The 22524-nt window shown below is 31.5% G+C and overlaps 1 protein-coding gene across 1 annotated transcript in view; it reads left to right on the top strand.

Annotated features, from left to right (window-relative positions):
* The window catches only part of kek2 (leucine-rich repeat, immunoglobulin-like domain-containing kekkon 2 protein), a 494704-nt gene that overhangs the window by 329573 nt on the left and 142607 nt on the right, over nt 1–22524 (top strand). The window contains exon 4 of the mRNA XM_088224643.1: nt 3246–3282. The gene's annotated coding sequence lies outside the window, so the exon portion shown is untranslated. The remainder of the gene's footprint in view (nt 1–3245; nt 3283–22524) is intronic.

The raw sequence follows: 22524 nt of genomic DNA, 5'->3' as shown, positions 1-22524 counted from the left end.
GACTATGAAATATTCAACCTTTTTAAATATATATTTTATAACAATTATGTCAGGAATCGAACCCGAGACCTCTTGCATGGTAGGAAAATGCGCTGATCATTACACTACGAAGCCGATAAAATTAAAAAGTGAGTTATTTTTGTTTTTTTTAAAGAAATATTTGCGTTGTGATGATTTATCCAAATATTTCATTTTGAGACCTATGTTGAACGCGTTGTAAATAAATCACTATAAGAAAATGCGAATTGAGTTTGGGTAGAGTGGGATTCGAACCACGGACTTTAAAGCCGTGAGTCCGAGACACTAGCCACAGGAACATCACCTGATTCGATTTTTGTTTTGGATCTCATTGTAAAACTATTTTATAAAGGGATTAAACTATGGATCGATTGATCTTGACGTTACTCATTATTCTTGTATGTGGAGGTCAGTGCTAAATAAGCTCATGGCGTAACTGCAACCTGAGTACATCCATTAGCCTCGTTAGTTAGTTCTCGTCTTCGAGCCTAGGTATTTAAAGAGCCTAGCTGATATTTGGAAGACGAGTGTTCTCATATTGCTAAATCTTTCTCTTCACGCGCGAGCCCTTAAAGAAACGGGCTGTCGGGTAGGGGTGAGTGGTCTTACATTACACAGTTGTGGTCTCATAGGTTGAGTCGCAGACTTCGGATTAGGAAGTCCGAGGTCCGAGGTTCAAACCCCGCTTTAAAACCTGTTTCCAATTTAAAACACGGTTATTACAATAAAAAACTGACATCAAAATATAAATTTTCTTATTATTATAAAAAATACCAAAATTAGAAATATTTGATACGATGATTTTTTTGTTTATTTTAAACGTCACCGTTGAAATTCAAGTCATCTGATAACCATTAAGTAAGTTATGTGTTTTTTTTTTTTACTTTCTCGTAGTCTTTCAGAAGCACATTACAACCCCGAGAATTGAAGCCGTAATGCGTTTCGAAACGTTGACAAAGAACGAGAGTGACAAGCGGCTAAAAAACCAAAAAAATGACAATGTGCACTTAATTAACCATTTAATAATTTATTAATTCTTATTAATTTTTTTCTGTGTTTTTAAGGACAATTTTAAATGTATATGATTTTTTTACTACATTCCGCTACCCAAGTTCTTGTGTGTTCAATAGACCATTTTGCAAAATATAAAAAATACATTTTATCTGTTTTGAAAGTCAAATAAGTAAAATCAGTGAGTGGAGATTGGCACTAAAAAAATGCTGAAAATACTATTTAATAACGGAAAAAAGAATATTTTTTCAGCTACATGAACAAATAATAAGATAATGAACATATTGACATTCGTAATTCAATTTTTTTAATGGTCTATTGAACATACAAGAACTAGGGCAGCGATCCGTAGTATATCTTATTTTAAATTGTATATTATGTATGTATTTAATAGTTTTTGTAAAAACCACTCCATAAGCATAAACAAATTGAAATATGCAGTTGTTTTATTTCATTATAATATGTACATTACATATGCATGTGCGCTTATGATTCATATCATCGTTTGAAGTGCTTTTACACTTATAGTAACGCAAACGTAATAAAGTATTAGCTGATAATCGAGTTGCACGGTTTAGACCCGCGCTGTTCCAGCGGGTGCCTTGCAAGACATTGGACCCTCCCGTACATATACGGTACATTTATGAATATTTCCGTTGTGAAAAAAACAAACGTGAATAAAATATAAGTGTGTAAATACTAAAAATATATTTGTGTAATCTATACTTGTCCGTGTGGATGTATTCATGTGAATGTAAATTTATTTATTTATTTAATTAAACGTACAATACAGCGCAATTGGCAATAGGGAAATATCACATACTACGAATACCGATAAAAATATATGAAATGGATTCCAGAATAACTAATTGTATTTTCGAAATCAACAGGGATATTGTGGAAAAATGATTTTATTTTTAAATATAAAAAAAATTAAAAAAATATTTCTCTCGAAAACCGCGACATGTTTGGCCTTGATAGTTGTGACTCTACTCTGACAATATTCTAAACAAATTTGAATGGTCAGGAATAAATTAACACGAATCGTGACATAATAGGGGCGTGGCCAATGGAATGACCGTTTTAGCGGGAATTCAAAATTACAAATTTAAATATTTTTTTATGCCACTAACAAGTAAGAATTTTTTTTTTTACTGGACATTATTTCAAAGATCTTTATTACTTTAAAAATGTAAAATAAAGTTATATTTTCCTATTACGCTGTACATTTATTAATATGGTTAAAAATTGATAATTAAGGTTCAACAATCGAACATTTTTATGCAGAAAGCAGCCAGCCATAGAAAAGTGAAACTGAGATAAAAGCTCTTTGGTGAAAAAGTGAATAATCAAGTATGCGCAAAAGTAGGAATGTTTTTGACTTTAACAAAATATAAACAACAAAAACACTAGTTTTTTTTGTTTTTGTTTTGTTTGTTTCATTGTTCGTCTTTTTCTAAAGTCAAAATTTAACAAAAGATAAACGATGAAAACACTTTTTTGTTATATTACAAACAAGAATTTAATTTTGTATTTTTCAGTAATGATGATTTTTAAAGTACCGAAGATTTTTTAGTGCTGTGGGTGTTTTCTACAAATTGAGAAACCCCGTTTTTGTGATCGACACCATTTTCAGAAGATGATTATTACAGTTTTTTTTTTGTATGAAAGCGGTCTGGCTGTTTTTAGCTACACCCGATAACATTGGTATAGCATATATTCGAAATTGTGGACTGGATGTTTTCTGCATAACTACGTTCAATTAGTCCATAAAAACTATAGTAAACGAAGGCAACTGTAACATTTATTAACTGAAATAAATCAGTGACAATATGAAGATTTATAAAAAAATCATTAATATAAATTATACTACATATTTAGAGAGCAAGAGTCAAAAATTGGTAATCCTAGCATGAAAAAGATCTACCTGTCTTGGTAGGGTGTTTAGAAGATCAATTATCCTCCTCACATTCACACTCAATTGTATGTTTTTTCTACATTCAGAAAAAACGAATGGTATGTGTTGCCTTGCTCTTAAGTATTAGTTGCGAAGATATAATTTTATGCGCTTTAAAATGTTAGGATTATAAATTAACCCGTCAAAAGTTTAAAGACTACCCCATAAGCAAGGCTATACTCCTTCTTGCCCGCAAACTTGTGACATGTGTGCTTAAGGGTATAACCGTAATAATAATTATTATTTATTTTATTTTCAGGATAAACTGGATTAAGGACTTATACATCGCAACAGACGTAAGTCATAATATTAATTTATTTATTTTGCAAAAATTAACTGTTTTTATTTTATTTTATTTATAATGAATAACCACAAAGTGCTTAAAGTGTGTTTATTAAAAAAAAAAAACAAAATAAATACCTTGCTCAATACTGCCCTCAACTCTCTTTTCGGCTATCTCAATAGAGCAGCAAAAAAGTATCATCCGCATAAGCGACAATATTTACGAGGAACTAGAATCCCATCCGCCCATGCGCTCTGTAGCTGCAAGACGTGCTGGGATATTTATTTACTGTACAGCGCCCTTGAGGTGATTTTCACAAAAATGGCGCAATGTAAATTATCCGAATATATATATATATATATATTTATTAGAGATTCTAGTTCCTCGTCTCCAATTATGATATAGTACAATCAATTTTGATACAAAGGAGCTAGATTACAGCACGCCTTGCAGCTACAGTGCGCATGGACAGTAATAAATCTAGCCCCTAAATACATTTTTTTGTTTTATTTTATTTGACAATGAAGTTGAGAGTTAAAGTGATATTTTAAAAAAATGAAATAAATTCACCCAATTCAAAACAACAAAAGCGGGACCCAAGACGGAGCCCCAGGGACAGCCTACTGTAGTCTTACGAGTCTTCACAGATGATCAAAAACGAAGAATTAATCCTAAACAACTTTCTTAGGCGTCCCTTAGAAGTTTTACTTATAACAAAGACAACCATGCGTTATCGAATGCACCAGATATATCTAAAAAGATTCTGCACGCAAATTTCCCACCACAAATAATACTCTAATTATTGCAAATCAAACAGCATCAATCGTCGATCGTGACTTTGTCAAAACAAATTGTCTCTCACATGGAAATGACAGACAAAAGTCCAATCTTTTTCTAATAACTTTCCGAAAACCGGAAGGAGAGTAATTGGCAGATAGGTTCTTAGGTCAGGGGCTTTTTATCATTTCCTTTAGGTATAATCCTAAGGAGGCCCTCTTTCCATGTACTTGAAAAATATACACGCGATATGCAGGTCTCAAATAAGGCCAGCATCTCGTTCTTAGAAAATCTTCCGACATTCTTCACAATCTGGCCATTGAAACGATCTAAAGCAGAAGCCTTCTCGGATCAAGTAATCCAATTATATACCCTATTTCCACATCAGTTACTTTAAAAATAACCGGATCACTCAGCTTAAGTTTCAACCGTGCAATCATTATAACATTTTTATGATATTACGAGTCCTTACTGCTTTTATCTTGTCGAATAAGATTGTCCCATGAAGACTCGAAAGTTGAAATATTGCATTGTAAAACAACGTTAATGGCAAATATTTCACAGCCAACACCCAGCATATTTGGCGAAAACGCTAGCTACAACACTATGAGGCGGTCTTATATCTTCTGATTTGACCTTTTTAGGTTTTTTACCTGAGAGTAATCAATGAATCAAAAACACTCGTTAGGGGTTCTGGATACTATTTCACAAACGTATTTGTATTCTTCATTCGTGGGAACTCATAACAGCTTTTTATCTTCACAAAAAAACTTTAAAATTATATGCAGGATGGTGAATGGGTAGCAACGAGATATATCTGACAAACAAATTTGTAAAGCTTATAACAAAATTTAATAATTTAGAGTACCAATATTATGGTACCTATATTTTAATAAAGGTAAAATATCTTACTTCAGTATTTTATTATTTAAGAACATTGGTTTATTAACATTGTATCTGCATGTTTATCTAAAAATTAAAATTTTAGGTTTTATCTCACTGTCGCTTTATGACGGTGTATACAATAATTGCAGAATAGAATGTTTTTTTTTTAAATTTTTATCGATTGATTTGGCGTTTATTTTGCAAAATTCTGTATTCATTATTTTAATATAAAAATTAAAAACTAATTTAAGTCTACTGAACGATTTGTTTAATTTAAACTGTGTAAATACAAAAACTTCTGTGAAAATTTGTTTAGAAATTGCAAACAAGGCAAAGAAATTGTCAAAGATTTTTTTTGTTTTTATCTTGAAAAATAAAATCATTTGTTCAGTAGACTTGGACGTTTGATTTGTGAGATCAGATGTCCGAGGTTCAAACCCCACTCTAATAATGGATTATTTACAACTCGTTGAAAATACTCCAAAATTAAAATTTCGGATAAATCATAAGAACGCTAATATATTTTTTAGAAAAAGCAGAAAAATACTTTCAAATATATATTTTTTTTCTCCGTTGTAATGTGCAATAAAATAAATAATTATTGCAAACTACACGCTTTGATCAATATTCATTTTGCGTGGCAAACCTGCAAAAATGGCAAATGGCAATTGCAAATTAAAAAAAATTAGAAAAGTTTCTTTGATCGGAAGGAGATCATCACAAAGTACACGATATAAAATTTCCATTAAATTCGCAAATTATTTATTTTATATTCATAAAACTCGATTTTTTTCGGCAAGTAAAAAAGTTTGGTAAAGTTTTTCGACAATCGTTTGATTTCCAGTTTTCAGAAGACCGGATATGATTACAAGAAATTCCTAAACTTTTCTCATAAGAGTTCTAAATTAGCAAAAACATTTCTTCTTATCATTTATTTTGAATCCAGGTGATTGAATTCTACTCTTCATAAAAAATATATCCTCTTTAAGGGTTTCGTGACCCCATCGTACGTCTCCATGATATTAAAATAGATAAGAATAATTTATACTTCAATGGAATATTATTTTATAAGTGATATTAAAATTTACGGTTCAAACAAAGGTTTATGAGAATATACTTGATAATTTATTTGTTTGATAATATCAGAAAATATAGTTTACTAAAACAAAAATACTCTCGTACTTCATACTAAAGGAACCGGGTTATAAGGTGAAAAATAAATAATATTTCCAATCCACATAGGTACCACAGGCGGCCAAACAAAAATGCTGGTAGATTATTTTTTAACTTGAATAATATTGTAATATACTATGCCTAGAACGGTGCTGTAAACAATATGGACTCCTTACTACAACTGTCACCAAAATTCTCTTGAAAGAGTCCAAAAAAAAATTCTTACGGTAATTAAATTTTAAACTTAGAATCTGTTATGAATTTTCAAATTACGATTTTTTACTAAAAACATTAAATTTGTTAAAACTAAACGTTAGAATAAAAATTATAGACCTTTTAAATTTATTCAAAATTGTAAATTCAATATGGGATAGCCCTGAATTGTTATCTCTCATCAACTTCAGGGTGCCTGAAAGAATGACTCGACAGGTGCCACCGTTTTGTAGCAACAATTCACGGACAGTGTATACTTGTAATGCAGTATTAAATAGACTTCATGAACTCAGCAATAGTTGTTCCCAAGTATCTGATATATTTAGTGTAGGGTATTGTTCCTATAGAACAAACCTTTTGAACTTTTTCAAAGATGGTGAATGGTAATTATATTTATTTATTCATGCATTTCATATACAATTTTTTGTTCACTTTGCCTAGCTGTGTGAAACAGAACTAATGATTTTCTTGTTGTTTTACTGTAGAATGTTTTATTATTTAGACTTTCTTCTGAATATGTCGTATAATTTTTGGGGTTATTATTTTAAATTTATATCTTGTACAATTTTTGGTGTGATTTTTTTTTTTATAAATCTTGTTTTTAATATTCACGTTTTGGAAAAAAAATATATTAATCCAAATATGTTAATATTATAAATATTTGTAAAAGGCAGATTTGCCGTTTATGTTAATAAAATAGAACAAAATAAATAAATAAACCAACGATACACCAAATCCCCAATTGCGCACTTTTTTTTATACGCACTCACCTTGTAGGAAACTAAATTTTAGAAATTATTTACAATATTTCATAAATACCCATGTTCAAAGTGAAATTACGAGCAAACTATTTGCGCATGAGTCGTCACTACACGGATAATGATATCGTCTTCTCACTCTAACGCATGATTTACCGCTAAGCGTAGTCTTTATCGCTCAAGTCACGGTTTTACCATATTTTGATTTTTTCCTTACTAATTCAGATTTAAATCTCGTCTAAATAAAATATGCACAATGGCGATTAGCGCACGCGTGAGTTTGCAGAAAAGGAATGTCGTCTGTTTAAGACGATCTGCCTAGCGCTTTAATTGGTAGTATAAAATAAAATATACCCATACTTGTTGTGATTGATCCGTTTCTTTAAATTACTTGTGTTTAATATCAGTTATCATTTATTAATTCATATATTTATACTTGGTAGTGGACTACGCTGATGCACAAATTAAAATACCGCCTGTGGTTAATACAATATAATTGATATTGAACAATAATAACAACGCAAAGCCACCCAAGGTGTTGCACTTTAAATACCTTGGATCAATGTTAACGACTAGTGCCTGTGTAGATAAAAAGGTTCATCACCGTACCAAGACAGCAAAGTTGAAGTGCAGATCTCTTTCTGGCGTACTGTGCAATAAAAAATGCTTATAAATCAGTGGTAAAACCTGCAATTTTATACAGTGCGTAACGCTGGACAATATTCAAAAAGCACAGTTCCATACAATTTATTGAAAATCTTGTGCTGGGCAGGTGGTGTAACACGCATAGACGGGATCCGCCAGTATATCAGAAAATCGTTCAAAGTGGCACCGATAACTGAAAACCTGAAAGAAAGCAGATTGAAATGGTATAGTCCCATCAAGCGTAGAGATGAACTTTTCAGTAAGAAAAGCGCTCGACATCCCAGCTAAAACTAGAGGTAGAAGCAGACCCCCAGCAACATGGTGGTCTACTATTGAGAACGAGTTAGCAGCGCACAGTGCTCCTACTTTGACAACCCAGGACAGAAAGGACTCCCGATCCTGGATAAACTGGAATGTAGGGACAGGGAGATGAAGAAATAGCAGTTTTCTCCTTGCTTGAACAATTGACACTTAATCCATTAGTATTTTTCATTTCCGTCGACGAAACATATTATAAACATACATTATTAATACAACTTCTTGGTTAAGTTTAATTTTTATTTTATTTTGACCAATGACCGAGTTATAAGTCCGCCTCTAAGACCTTGGGGAGCGGACGCCGCTGAGGTTCAAGTGACTAATCCATATGTACCAGGAACTAGTAATAAACACGCCTTAGTATAAATCATTCACTCATTTGATTTAAACAAAATGAGGGAAAGGAAGAAAGAGACAGGAAGCTACGTATCCGTGTGGGCTGCTCTCGATGCTGCAGCCTCTGCCACCAAGATTTGGCTCGACTCCTCCAAATTGTAGGCTGCTGTAAACTACTCTTTATCACTGAGCCAAGAGCCGGGTAACAGTCTCCTTCTACTTCGTTTTCCCCTTTTCCCCCTAGTTTTTACTCCCCCGATTTCCTAACCGCTGTTTTTCGAACCCTCCAAAAACCTCCCTTCTGACAAGTCCGCCCGCGTCCCCTCGGGATGCGCCGGCCAGTAGTGCTGTCCTTCGGGTTAATTACCGTAAACGGGGCAGGTTGTTTAAGTTTAGTTATAATGGAAACCGGGACAAATTTCATAACATAACAAGCGCATTTGCTTAAGAAGGCATTTTCAGGACTGGTTAGCGCTCGTCAGTCAAAATTATATAAAAGTGAAACTAAACCAAAAAGTTGTTTTGATAATTTTAACTAAATTATTAACTGTAGAGTTTTATCAAGAAATGCCTTTAAAAAATATCAATATAATGATACATGTATTTAAAGTAACCTAAAACAGCTAACGTTAGGTAAAAATCCATGTAAACATCTAGACCTTTATATTACCACACCGAAAAAGTATGTATTAAAAGCAATCTATTTTCAATTTTAGGAAAAAAAATCCTTAGCTGAACTTGTTTTACATATCAAAAAGCTTTCAAAATATTCAAGTTTTCAATAAAAGATGAAATATTTTTATGTTTTCTTTAGTTTTCAATGCAAATGACTGCCTGAAGGTAACGTCTCAATCGAAAATCTGAAAGAATAACTCAGTCGTTATTTTGGGAGGGAAAGTTGCTGTCATGGATATCTCATCATTATTTTTCCTGGCAGATCTTGCATATTCATTTGCTTCAAAGGAATATACTTTTACAAAAGAACGCTATCTCAACAGAGATGGAAAAAATATTTAAAAAGGGAATGTTGACATTTTGGGAGTAAAGAGACTTATATACTGTAATTAGCAGGTTTAAGCGATCAACTACACACTGAATAAAATTGAATGAAATTGTTCAAAATTCTTTCAACTGCTATAAAATGCCTAAAATATTTCTCATGTTTTTTTTTATCTATGCTTGTTTGAACAATACTCATTTTGTTACTTCTTAATCTTTCATTTTCATAGGATTAAAAGTCAAACCTAATTGTATCCAAATTGTACTTACTAGAATATTGTCAGTAAACTTGTTAATAATAATAAAACAACATAATTTTTTTCTTTCAAACATTAATTGAATGGTGAATAATGTAAACTATAAAAGATCATAAGCTCTATAAATACCTAGACTTCTGTATCTCTTCCCTCGAAATTGATTTCGTCTCTGCAGTTTTATTTATATTTATTTACTTAGATCATAGCATCTTAAGAAATAATGTATTTTTTTAGTAGTATTCATCATAATCCTCATTTCCTTTCCGCACCTAATGGGGCATAGGGCACAACGTTGGTCTACACCAATCGCAGCGTATCTTGATATTTTTTATTATACATAGGGAAGATGATCAACCTGACGCTTCAGGTACCAGTTTAGGGACTATGAAATATTCTAGTGTAAAAACACCCCATTAAAAATATATTTTAACCATGTCAGGAATCGAACTCGAGACCTTTTGCATGATAGGCAAACGCTCTGACCATTACACTGCAAGGCCGACAGTAAAAACAAATTTATGAACCAAGTAAAAAAAAAAAAATTACTTATAAATTTTATAAATGGTACATGTTTTTTTAAATATTCTATACAAATCTACTTTTATGCATCTAGTAAATCTTATAGCTGTAAGTCTCCAATAAAAGAATCTAACTCTTGTGCTAGAAGAGTGACTTACAGTGTTTTAGTTATTTATTTATAAGAGTTCATATAATTTTGAATATACGAGTACATGAGAAATAAAACATAGGATTTATAAAGAAAAACAGAAAATAATAACACATTCATACTAATTAAAATTAATTGCAGTTTTTATACTTGTTCCAAAAATTTCTTTAGATTACCTTTGAATTTATTTATAGATATATTAGTTTTTATAGTTTTTAGTTCACTGGGGACATTATTGTAACTTTTGACACCTTTGAAGACGAAGGTATTTTGACAATGACTTGTGTGGAATTACGGGGTTTTAATATTATTTTGTTATCAGAGTGACTTATTCATCTCAAATTCATTTATTTTTTCTTGTTTATAAATTTGTATTTATAATTTGCTCCTATGTACCCGCGTGAAAAATTTCAACGCCTATCAGTTCATGGTTAACCTCTTCGCTCTAATACTCAAGGCACTCTTTTCATACCCATCCACAACTTCTCTTTCTTCTCTAACTCATATAGTGTCCATGCGGCTCGACTGTGGCATCATCTCCCATCCATTATCAAAGATGTTACTACATTATCTCTTTTTAAATCACGCCTGAAGCAACATTTCCTTTCTCTTCCTTAATCTCTCCTCCTTTCCCTTCTCCTATTTTTTCCCTTTTCCCACTGAGTAAGGTTTTGATTTAAGGTAATTTATAAACAAATACGTTTGTTTCTATTTTTATTTATCTTTTGCTTTTTAATTTTTTTTTCTATTGAATATGTTCTGTAACTTGAATTATAAAAATAAAACTTTTATTGTATTGGTTGGTTGGAAGAAATTGCCATTTGGCAATAAGCCCGCCAATGTACAAATAACATTATTTACAAAAGTTAAATAAAATAAAATAAAGTGGAATTTATTTTATAAATAGTGTCTAATGTATGAACTTTGAATAATTAATATAGACTTTCCGTATTGCATGTTGATGGTTTCTTTAAAATTCCTTAAATAATGTATCTTTGTATTATTTTAAGAGGGTTTATTATATTATATCCAACAATACCATATTGTAACAAAAAATGCATAATTGAGTAATCAGCTATTTTAAAATGATATATTTTTTAAAGTATTCCTCAACCTAATAAATATGTACATACATTTTCTAGTACATTTAACTAGTTCACTAATATGGTCTTTCCATAAAATAAATAATTATTTTTATCCACTGTCTTCAGGCACGCGGTTTACAAATATGTTAACTATTTTTGAAAAACGCAAGACTGTCGAAATTATTTGTCACCGCATATCCCTATTATTTATGTTAACCGAAATTCAAAAATCAAACTTTCGATTGAATCCATTGAATATATATACGGCTATTTACTATATATAATCTAGCAATAACAAAGCAATTTTGGGTTCAGCTCGTTATAATAATATAAAGTATGACATTTAAATAAAACTCTACGAAAATGTTTAATATTGTTGAAAAATAATAATTTGAATTTTTATTAAGCTTATCAGTTATAAAGTGACACGAAATAACATTTAGTCTTAATTTCCTGTTGAGTACAAATTACATTTGTTTTCTTATTTAACCCTACTCTTACAATAATTGTAACCCAAATTTAAAATAGAACGAAATCATTAAAGCATACCCTTTTATTATTTCAGTAGACCTGCATTTATTAATACTATTAGTAAAATAAACAACCCCCCCCCCCTATTTGTGTTTTCATGAGTTAAATTTATACATTCTTCACAACAAAAAAAAAAAAAGCCTTATATCAAAAGCCCCACCCCACCCACTTACCCGGATCTGTTTTAGAGGTCTTGTGGCCTCTTTTCAAATTAGCACATTGCAAAAACTATTTTTTTAAACATTAACAAATTACAAGAGGCATGGGAAATACCTTAAATAAGGGAATATGAGAGTCCGGGCATTTACAGAGCTCATGACCTGTCATTAGCTGGTTTAAGTTGCCACTTAACACACTGTGTAACATTTACCATTTTGTCTATATTTGAACATCCATAATTCGTTTATTTGTTGTTTTTAGTGAAGTTTAAGAGCTGAAAACTTTATTCCTGTGAATAGATTCATCTGACTGAATTATTTCAAATACTAGGCAATGACTCCCGAAGGGGTGAAATCCAGTCTTCTGTCTACAAACATTTGAACAAATTTAAATATTGAATTTTTTTTGAACGATTAATTATTTTTTTATCAATATTCTTTGTTTGCAAAAGACACTTAGAATTTACAATTACTGCTTACAATTATCACCGTCAGTACACTTTAGTGTATAATATGGTAAATTTATTTGTCACCCGATATATATTTTATTTGCCTTTTGTATTATTTTATATAATGTTTTAATATTGGTGGTGATAACTATGGAAGTTCACTAACACATCATCACCATAATACGCATGTAAGCACCCGATGGTGTATAGGGCACCGCATAGTTACACCAAATGCAGCGTATATAGCTTATCTGTGACATGAAAGTAGGGTAATCAGCCTTACGCTTCAGGCGCCAGTTCAGGAAGTTCATTTGTATCGCGCTGACCTTCCCTGGAATCAAACCAAAGACCTTTGTGGTTGACTTTTTGAGCCCAGCATTTCCAGCGAAAAAACCCAACCACTACACCACAAGGCGGATTTATCTTTACTCGATTTCCCGATTAAAAAATTTAACCCGAGAGTAGTTGTCGAGTCAAAAGCATTCGACCAGGTTTCTGGATTCTTTTTCACATACATAATTCCATTCTTCATACGTCCAGACACGTAAAGTATTATGTATTTAAAATTACGTTGACAGAATAAAATCATTTTTTTCATTCGTTTTTAAATACGACAAGTTACCTTTATGTGTCCAGGGTACGTAAAGTGGCCACTTAAACCAGCCATTGACAGGTCATAAGCCCTGCAGATGCCTAGACTTCTTTATTACCTTTTCTTAAATGTTCTTCATCCCTGTTGTAATATGTTAATTTATTTAATTTATCTTTAAACCAATTAAAATCACTACTTTTAATCAGTTCTTTTCTAAATTATAAAAATGTACCAAGTGTTATACTTGTTTTACTTTTTAATGCTATGATACATCGCCTATGTTACTTCAATCTTTTTTTATTTAAACCCTTTATTTATTGTTAATTCTTTTCTTTCTTTTAAATGTTTTTTTTCTACGTTGTAATATGTTTTTAAAAATTATTATAAATACGATGATTATAAATATATTTTTAGTGACAAAAACAGTGTTCATTATAATTGAGGGAGTGAAATGCGAATTAAGTCTTCAGAAGAAAGTAATTCGCTATCTCCAAATGTTCCGAGCGGATGGTCCGCCTTGTAGGAAACTTCACAATTAGATTTATTACGTAACGATCTTTTTATTTGCCAGGAAAAATGGTGGTTGTGACGGCGTTTCTCTGATAATAATCGGTAATATTTGCACGCACATCGCCCCAACTCACAGTAGAAGAAATTTATTCAAACAATTTATATTCTTGACAGGGGTAATATGAAACGGTAAAATTATCTTCTTCTCTCTGACCTATTTCAGAAACGGGGTTTAATTTTGTTCCTCGTAATTTCAAACCAGAAGAATGAGTTTCTGGTAATGAAATTTCTTCGGAAACCAAAACTAACGGAATCAAAGTCGAATCTCTTTCTATTCTAGATTATACAAGGGTAGAGAGAAAACGTGTAATAGCAGTATCTGAACATAATACACTAGATAAGGGAGATTCTTATCTTAAGCACAAAACGCAGGAAGCGCTTGTAGAACTTTTGCTTTAATGTTTAATGCAAATTCCAGTACGGATTATAGTGCTAATCTTGTAAATAAACATCCCTAGTTTTAGTGGATTTGCTAGTTTTGAATGTAGAAAGCATTTAATGAACTATGAGGTTACAAAAGTTTCAAAGAGTCTTAATGTTTTGGTTTGAAAATATTTCATTCGGTTTTACTGATTCTATGTGAAAATAAGTGAACATAACAATTAAATTTTTTTAATTAGCCGTTTTTTTTTATATAAACCACAAAAATAATTTTTCATAAATACGTGAGCTGAATGTCCGATTTTTTATTATTTTACTTATTATTATTTTTAAATAAAATATATTTGTTATTTAAACCAAAAAACCCTCACTATTTTTGCTCATATGAATAAATTTTTAATAGCACCGAAAATTTTTAATGTTTTGTAATACCATATTAAACTCTTAAGGACTAAACCATTTTTAAAAAAGGGGTTAAGAACTTGATTTCTTTCGGAGGGAGGGATTTGAGAAGTGAAGTCCTTAATGATTTTTAGTGAATGATCTTTGTCATTTCATGCAAATCAAATGTTTGTCTCTACTATTTCCATATTGATGTGTAATTTTGTTAATAATGTTTTTGAGATAATGTTGGAACTTAAATAAAATCATACATTTGAACGCAGTTATACAGAAAGCAGCCAGCCATAGAAAAGTGAAACTGAAAAGGGTGAATTATAAAATCTACACAATAGTCTGCATGTTTTTGACTTGAATAAACGATAAACAAAGAAAACATAAGTTTTTTATATATATTACAAACGCGAATCGTATTGTGTATTCGACCAATTTTAAATTATTTTTAAAGTACCATGAGATTTTTCTTGTATTGTGGGTGTTTTCTGCAAATTGAGAAATGCCGTTTTAGTGATCGACACTTTTTCCGAAAGTGATTAATACAGTTTTTTGTATGAAAGTGGTCTGGCTGTTTTTAGCAAAATATAAAATCGACCTTACTGCACCCGATAACATTAATATCTCATTTTTCCAAAATTGTGGACTGGCTGCTTTCTGCATAACTACGTTAATTTCCAGGATGCAAAAAACATATTGTCATAACATTTATATTATTAATAACTAACTGATAATACGAACGGATATAAAATCGCTAAGAAACACGGAATTCGTTCACAACCTCGAAGTAAAATGAAAACTGGGAAATAACCATATAGAAATGGTAACATCTTTAGAAAGTTAATTCATACAGTCAGTTCCATCATATAGTCAGGGAGTTCAATATTTAATAAATATTTACTAACATAAAACATTAACGCAGTAATTCTTACTATCAATCAGTTTATACGACATGTAACAATCACGCATCAAAGCATATCATCTTTTTCTTGACAACTCCAACTGGGTAGAAGCTCCCGTGCTTTTCATAAGCATCAAATCCTATATAACCATACTATTATTATTATATTATGTTTTATTTGGTAACGTGGCCTTCGTGGTGTATTGGTCAAGACGCTTGACTCACGCACGGAAGGTTCCGGGTACGATTCCCGGTGAGAACACAAAAATTTAAAATGTGATTTTTCTCAAGCCTAGTAGTTCTGTAATGTAATTCAACACTGTAATTGGGCCTCCTGGCCTGTTGTGGTGCAAAAAAAAACTGTTGTATATTATTTGTTCCAACTCGACACAAAAATTTAGCCCCACGGAGTTGGGATTTGTGTCTTAATAAATATAAATAAACCAATCATAGTAAATTTGGGAATTATTTGTAACTTTGATTTATAAGCACAATTTTATAATTAAAAACGTCAATTTCCTATGTTTATGTATTATTTTCTATTGATTTAAATTAATCTATTATTTTCGATATTTAAATTATGTATGCTACAAAATTTGTCTACTTTATATTTTAATATTAATATCTGATTATTTTTAATGTTATCTTCTTTGGTATATTTTTATTAATTGTTTTATTATTTATTATTAGCACTTCATTTTTAAAAATTGTTATTCTATCGCATCACGTGTTATTAAAATTTAATTTATTCTACTTTCTATTTTTTTTTCTTGGTAATTATTATGGCTTTACATGGGTACAGCCTAAAAAGCATCAATAAGTTCATCAATATAAAAAACAAATATAATTTTGAATTAGTAAATCAATAAATTGTTTATGAATAAAAAAAAATACCATGATACAAAAAAAGAATTAAGTGTTTATGTAATGGTTTAAAAATTTTTTTTTCATGGAAGTCATTGATCTTGGTAATCAAAAATCGTACTAAAAAAATTGAAAACCACATTTTTGCCACCCTGTGCACGTCACAAATCACGTAAGAGTTCTCCTAATATCAATCACCAAAAACTTATTATGTAAAGCCAAATTTCTTTGATTTGGAATCTATTATTCTGAAATATCAGGTTTCAATTATTGGCTTCTAGTTTCATATTGACTTCATTATGGAACAATCTTTTTCGTCTTGGGATTTTTTTTCATCCAATTTTTACATTGGTTTCCTTTAGAAATCTGTAAAAAAACGTAAATAATCACTACTCACTAAACAATATATGTACCTTAAAAAACAAACAATATAAAAGAAATTTGTAGACTTTATCAAAACATTAATATTTTTAAGGTTTTTTGAAACTCATTCGTATTTTTTTATTTATTTGAATACTGATATTGACTTTTTTTTTCTTCTCTCACCTATAATAAGAGAATATCACATACTTCAAATACCGATAAAAATATATGAAAGGGATGTAGAAAAATTTAGTGTATTTTCCTAATCAATATGGATATTGTGGAGAAATGTTTTCATATATTATAAAACATTAAAAAAGCCAATGATAAACCAGCCAATGACAGATCATAAGCTCTGTAAATGCCTTGACTTATAAATTCTCTTATTTAAGGTATTCTCCATCCTTGTTGTAATTTGTTAAAATTAAAAAGAAATTATTTAAAAAATTGTCGCCAGCAAAACGCGACATGTTCGGCATTGATAATTTTGACGTTAAAATAAGGTTAGAAACAAAGTTGAAATTTAACATGAATCGTGACGCATTGTCTTTTAGAACTTTCACTTCACTACCTTTCTACCCACTCTGCAATACATTACTAAATATTATTAACCTAATTTTAGTGCATAATTGGACATGTTGGTGTTTGCATTCCCTTAACTCTGAATGTAATTCATGTATTTTTTCTTGTAAATACTCGTACTATGTATTCTACGGTGATGGTAAAGGTGAAAAAATATTTGAATATTTGCATGTTGGTGTAGTGAGCGTCTTGATTAAGAGACAGGTTCGCCTCGAAACCGGTAGACATGAAAAGTCGGGAAGTGATTTCATAATAATTTTGACTAACCTTAGTTAAAATGTTTGACCACAAGGTAGATTTATCATTACCTGATTTGAATATTCAGTATTTTTCCTTGAGTGATCTTTTAAGATAGTAGTTTTAAACGTTTTTCCACGTTTGTTATGTTGATACAAGAGATATATTAACTTCAATACGTGTGTTTTTTTAACTACTCCAATTATTGTGTGAAGATCTGGTAAGAAAGTCAGTTGCGGCCTTGTTAAGGAACTTTTTTTAAAGTAGCCATAAAGTTGAAAACACTCATTTTGTGTTTATTTGCACAGAAAAAAGTAGATATTCTATATCGACCCGGATACGGACAAAATTAATTACTGGAAAATACAAAAGTAATTTGTATGAAAAATGTAGTGATATTCAATTCGCAAATGAAATATTATAAATGAATATATGTTATTGTGAAAATGGAGATTTCCCTGGGTACCAGTATGAAGCAGTTTCAGAATAATGTAGCTTTCGGAAAGTTTATCAGACACGAATAAAAATCCCGAGAAAGTTCCATTTCTGTATATTTAATACTATAATATTGCCTCTCAATTTCAAATGTATTACGTAGAGTGAAAGTAAATCCGATTACCGGTTTCATTTTTTGGGGAACGTTTTTCTGATAGGTAACCGCCAGTTTGATTTGGACCACTTTTTTGACGAGAACATATTTTATGTTCCTGGAGTGCGCTTGATACGAAATAATACAAAATGTATATATGTTTCAGTTTGAGATTTTATAGGGAATTTAAAAAAATCTTTGTAAATATTTGACTTACTGACTTGAGTCGTCTTCTGGTAATCTCGAGTACGTTGGATTAGTTTCTACCTTTCGGCGACCGATGTAAAAGCCATCTTCAGGGAAGACTATGTCGCACCTCGGACGAAACCGACTCAACTGAAAAAATAATCTTTTTGGGAAAGAGAAAATAATAATCTAAATTGAACGTAGTTATGCGGAAAGCAGCCAGTCCACGATTTCGGAAAAATGAGATATTGATGTTATCGGGTGCAGTAAGGTCGATTCTATGTTCTGCTAAAAACAGCCAGACCGCTTTCATATAAAAGAGTGCATTAATCACCTCCGGCAAAAGGTGTCGATCACGAAAACGGCATTTCTCAATTTGCAAAAAACACCCACAAAACCAGAAAAATCTTATAGTACTTTAAAAATCTTTTAAACTGGTTGAATACACAATACAATTCGTGTTTGTAATATGTAAAAAAACTTATGTTTCCATTGTTTATCGTTTGTTAAAGTCAAAAACATTCAAACTATTGTGTAGATTTTATAATTCACTCTTTTCACAAAATGGCTATTATCTCAGTTTCACTTTTCTATAGCTGGCTGTTTTTTGTATAACTACATTCAATTAAGACACAATTGTATTCTTTCGTCGATTGTTTCATTTTTGCGATGTAAGCACCAAACTGTGAGTAAAAATTGTACCGAAGTCATTCAGCTATGAATATATGAAAAAAAAATCGTAATAAAAATAAATCATTATAAAAAGGTGCCAAAGTTCTCACGGTCACTGTTATCAATATGTTTATTTTTTGGATAATACCGCGTGTGTTGGATTTGTTACGACGTTTCGACTCACCCAAATAAGAAAGATATTGAATTATTATAAGTTGAAACCAGACATATATTTAATGAGTCATTATTAAATAGAAAAAAAAAAACAAACACATGCACTTTGATAAATATGATGACATAATTTTTATTAGGTTAGATCAGGAAACATAAACTTAAACAAGTCTTTAAGATTATCGGTAAGTCGGAACGAACAATTAAAAAAGTTAAATTGGTTTATTCCGTATTTTAAAAAAATAAATAAAGTTGCCATTTGTATCGGAATAAAATTGACTCAACCGGATTTCGGTTACTACATGTTTTTCTGCGTTGCGTCCTTCAAACACAAATATGAACATAAGACTAATAGCGTCGTTTTTGCACTGACACAGAACCTAAATTCTCTGTCCTATTCCCACCCGAATTTTATAGAAAGATGAATAATGTTCATTGAAGTCGTTTTATGATCTCAACTCATTTGAAGGTTTTTTTTTAGTTAAGTCGCTTTTGTTCGAAAGGTGCGATGTGTTGCATAAAAAAGTGACGTGTTTATGAACTTGTAGTTTATGTCGTGTCGCAGTCGGCAGTAGGTAGAGTCATTTTCTTGTGCGTATATTTTCATGTAGTGCTGGAAGCCACGTTGAATTTAATGTATGCCCGTCGGCGTCGTGTCTGGTTATGTCATTTGGGTATCTGTGTATTTTAAATGTCTCTTTTACTATCCGCACATTGAACTTGAAAAAATGCACTGCGCAGTACAATCTACACGTTTACCAATACGCGCACCAGCATACTGGTGAACGTATTGGCCAACGTGTAGAGTGATCTTTAATGGAATATCTTTTTTTTTGGAAATATTACTAAAAGTTTATACAGTTTTGCCAAACCTAGCTTACGAGCATTTCACAAAAATAATAAACCAAGGAATTTCCTAACAGCTTTAATTAAAATGGGTAAGTCATCTTTACGATTAATTATTCCGGAGCGGTTGTTGGACTGGGCATTTTTAGATAAAGCGCTTATTTTACCCGTCTTGGGGCATCTGGGCCCATTGCGGAATAGTCTTGATCTGCGGCATACCGAAATGGCCGCAGTAAAGCACGTTGGGACGAATAACCGCAAAATAATTTAATACCTGGCATATTCAGGAACTATTCTCCTCTGAGGTGCCGTAATGGGTACGGGTTAAGGATTTCTGAGGAATGTAAGCGACGCGACGAGGAAAATTTAGCTTGGAAGAATTTTTAAACAAAAAACATTATTATTATTATTATTCATATTTTTTAAACATTAAAATACAAATTCATTATGACGAAGTTCACTGCAACTGGAAATTGGATATGATTTTATTTTCTTTCACACGGTAAAAATTAGAATTTTTTCGAAAATAAAAAAGAATTAAAAAAAAAAAGAAAATGGTTTGAATAAGAATAAACTATCTTGAAATGTCACGGGTTCGTGTGAACACGAGTTTGAAAACAAACTAATCAATTTAAGCGTTTTCATGCTGTTATGATAGATTTACGGTTTCCAGGGTAGCCATGTTTTTTAACATTTAGCGTGTTTTGACGTTGAGCAGGCACACATAATTCTACGTGCGGGGTTCTATTTGTAAAGATCAGAAAAACTCACCGTATTGAGCTCGTGACGTCGTTGGGGGTCCAGTTAAGAAATTTCAATAGGATTTTCAAAATTATGAAACTTTAAAAATCATTGCGATTATGATAAAATTCATTTGTATGTATGCACACGTTTTTTTTGGCTTAGTTTGATAGTTAAGGCATATCTTTTTTAAAACTAAAACCCACCAAGTAACTTTTTTAGTAAGTTTTAATTTATTTTTTTATATAATTATTTTGGCTTTCAAAAAATTTGTTACATAGCTTGCCTAGCATATATTGCATATCTGAGGACTTAAGTCTACTTTATCTCGTAATCTGGTAGCCTCGGCATCTTTGTCTTGAATTAATATAATTTAGAATAACAAATTACGCACTTCATTGGATTGAGAAAAAAAAGGGAAGTGAATTCTTCACTGACTGGGATTAAACTGATTTGACATGATCAATTCACCGAAAAAAACGTTTTAAAGCCTTGAAATTCTTTCTAAAAGCTACCAGACCTGTTATATGTATATCTGACAGAATCTATAAAAGGGTCACGGATAGTAGAGAAAAGATCTATTAGGTACCTATTTATAGATCGAGGGAAAGGGAAAAGGGATAAGGGATAAGGATATCCGCAGCAGCACGAAGAAACCATTAGAAAAACTTTGTCATCACATCATTTAAGCTCTCAAGTTAAGGCATGCGGTATCCACAAAAAGTCACCAGGCATCTCTGTTAGCTGCCAGCATCAGTGCATCCTCCTAAGTCAGGTTCGCTTCCCGTAGTTCGGACACGAACTGCCATTGAACAGTCAGCAGCGGACGTCTGGAGCGTCGAAACCTTGATTCCTCGTTAAAAGTAACCAAGCGCGGTTAAGGTTCTCAGCTGGCATACGGAGAATATGGCCTAGCCAAACGAATCACCTCCACTTGATAACAGTTGCTGCCGGAGTTTGCTGCGTCCGTTTTCTTTTATCTTCAATCCTCACAAAGTCAAACCATGACACAACTAAGATACGCAAATTCTTAAAACGCAGTATTTTGCTCCTTTGGTCCTAGTGAGGTGATCTGTTACAATAAAAAACTCTCAAGAAAACAGCTCCTGATTTTGCCAGATTTCCTTTAAGTTTTGCCGAAAACAAAGTAAGAAGCAGAACTCTTGAGCTCTAAAACGACCGGTATTTAAGTAATACTTCTGAACAAGTCACTTTAATATTTTTTACAACAATTTTTCATGCCTTTTATTTCAGGAAAACGCAGCAAATTGGCTACGAACTGACTCAAATCCTCACCGGTCCCGGAGGTTTTATAAAAAAAAATCCCTCATTTGTTGATGCATTGTCCCATTTTTAGCTTAGAGCGAATGCAGCTAGAGGCGCAATGTAGAAGTGTGGATGAGGACCTAGAAGATATCGTCACAGAAAATAGTCAAATAGACCTATCCCATGAGGTAGTATAATAATTAGGTAATGTAAAAGCAATTAAGGTATTTGTTGAAATAAATAAAAGTAAGACACTAAATGCCGAACGCTCTCAAAGAGAAACGGAAAGAATGTTGATGTCCGTCAATGGGCTCGGTTTCTTCTGAATGAGTTTTCTGTGGTTTTCTCTTCTTCAAGCAAATGTGGATAAGCTTCTTAATAAGGCCACAGCCAATTATTCTACCAGATCTTCAAACTATAGTCAGAGTACTTAGAAGGAACATATTTTTTGCAGTTAATATAAGCCTTATACATTTTATTTATTTAAAAGCATATTTATACATTTTTACAATTTAAAAAAATTTTCACTTGTTATATAAAACTAAAATCCCACCAAGCCACTTTTTGTAGCTTGTTGGTGAAGATTATATTTATACTGACTTAATAATATTATTTACACTTATAAAAACAATGAATAACAGATAAAAATT

This window comes from Micrasema longulum, unplaced genomic scaffold, assembly GCF_059751315.1.
Source record: "Micrasema longulum isolate JH-2025_06_02 unplaced genomic scaffold, ASM5975131v1 h1tg000301l, whole genome shotgun sequence".
In the NCBI taxonomy this organism is placed as follows: Eukaryota; Metazoa; Arthropoda; class Insecta; order Trichoptera; family Brachycentridae; genus Micrasema; species Micrasema longulum.
Note: the sequence above shows the minus strand (reverse complement) of the source record. Positions and strands in the feature narration are given on the sequence as shown.